This window comes from Habropoda laboriosa, unplaced genomic scaffold (assembly GCF_001263275.1).
Source record: "Habropoda laboriosa isolate 0110345459 unplaced genomic scaffold, ASM126327v1 scaffold92, whole genome shotgun sequence".
In the NCBI taxonomy this organism is placed as follows: Eukaryota; Metazoa; Arthropoda; class Insecta; order Hymenoptera; family Apidae; genus Habropoda; species Habropoda laboriosa.
Window position 1 is genome coordinate 3,150,100 of NW_017100268.1, and position 2,145 is coordinate 3,152,244.

The window sequence follows — 2,145 nt, forward strand, 5'->3', positions numbered from 1 at the left end:
AAAAAGAGGGAGAATACGTTTTGTACAGGTTCCAAGAGACGGATCGTACTGTGGGATTTTTTCGAGTTGCTGTGTGCCGTGATCACTTTCGTTTCTGCAAAACAGCGTCTCTACATCGGCGAGCTTACCGCTTGGTATTTACACGTACAGCCGCGTCCACAGGCTCGCAAGAGAATTAATAGCGAGATGCAAGCGTCAGCCAGCTGTTAGCGCGGAAAATATCAAAGGTTATCATTGTTCCTTAACTTGAAATCCGCCTTTCTGGAGCCTCTGTTTCCCAACTAGACGATTTCAATCGGCGAACGTCACCGGTAACGTCTCGCCGTCACGGGGAGAAATTGTTCGCGATGGAATGGGGTTACGGTAGGATCGACGGGACTCTTGGGACTTCACGTAAATCTTCGACGTGAAGTTTCTTGATGTAAGGGGGAATTTATGATCTCAGCAAGTGTGAGAATGAAACAGTGAAACGTGTCTGAGGATTATTAAACTTCGCCGTTTCTATTGTAGCTTTTCTGCCGATTTTTTCATCTTTTCGAATGGGTTACGAATAATTGTTGGAAACGGTTGGGATGTTTAGAAATGTTGTTTATTAATAAGAAAGGAAAAATGTAAAATGGAGACACTTTCTGGTGGAGATGTGAAAATTATGATTGCAACAGGTTCCTGGAATCTTCTTCTTTGGAATATCATCACTTAAATTGATTTTAATAGTAGCTAGGTTCGATTACTCGTCTTCTGTTCACGGTACGTTTGGGTAAAGGTACCTTTATGATCACGTAACACAGAAATTTTTGTCCGCGAAAGGTCAACAGTATAATTCTTTCGTAAAAATGCCACGTGCCGTCGAAATCTTCGATTCGTGTGCATCGTTAGAAATCTCAGCAAGTCGGTGATGTAATATTTTCGATGTCATCTTCGTCATCTTCTTCGATTTCAAACATGTTGAGTGAAGATCTCCGTTTCCTCGCTGTAGATCTTGGAACTTCAGAAATTTCGATAAAGAAGAATTTAAATTAGCGTAACGCGTTATATTTTTCAGAATTTAAATACTTCAATGTGAAAACAAAGTCTTACGCATCCTTCAAGATTTTTGACTGATAACTATAGGTCTTAGAATTTTAAAAATTAAAATTAGTGTAACGCGTTATATTTTTTAGAATTTAAATAGTTCAAACTGAAAGCAAAGTCTAACGCTTCCTTGAAAATTTTTGACTCGTAATCATAGATCCTAGAATTTCAAAAATGTCAACAATCAAAAATTAAAAATATCGTAACGCGTCATATTTTTCAAATATAGTTGAAAACCGAAAAAAAGTCACTTCTTCGTTAAAGAGTTTACAAACGTGAAATCACCGGGATCGTTGCACTATCGTAAACGTCGTCGACTTATTAATTAATTATCCGCGAGCATGACCGGTTGAATCACTCGATTGAAATTCGCTCAACCGAGTGAAAGACTGATTACTACTTGTACAAGTTTCTCGCTCAACGGTGTCACGATGCAACGCATCCCGTCTAACTGTGCGAGGCCAAATGCTTCTTGCTCAAGTCAATCGGGGTAAAAGATCAATACACATCAGTTTCCTTCGGTTGCGTAACCGCACATTTTCCCAATTAACGCTATCCATAGGCTAAGAGACGCGGTTTCACTTGCCGGTTTTCTTTCCACGATTGCAACAGTGTTATGGAACTTCGGTGTAGTATATTTATAAACCACTTAGAGGACTTTATCGAACCGTGGAAAGGTAAGTAAGAGATAGATAAAAGAAAAATGACAAAAGATAACACAGCTAAATTGACCGATCGATTGCAATCGTTTTCTCACACTGGTACAGAATTTTCATCGATACATCGCAATCGTTTCGATTGCCTTTAGAAATATCAACGAACTTAAGGATCGTAACTCTCCGTTGTAAATCCTTAAAAGACCTTACAAAGCGATAATAAAAAATAACGTCTGCTTGCGAAAACGTGTTTAGCCAGCGAGCATGAGCGTTGCACGCGCACAATAACCGCGAAACCGATCGTAACCTCTCGCGTAATAGTTGCGGAAACGTTAATGGGCTAATAAAGTAAGAAAGTGTGTGACGTATCGGAATGTATCTGTGAACTCTGAGCTCGCGTTTACTCACGCACGGTGCG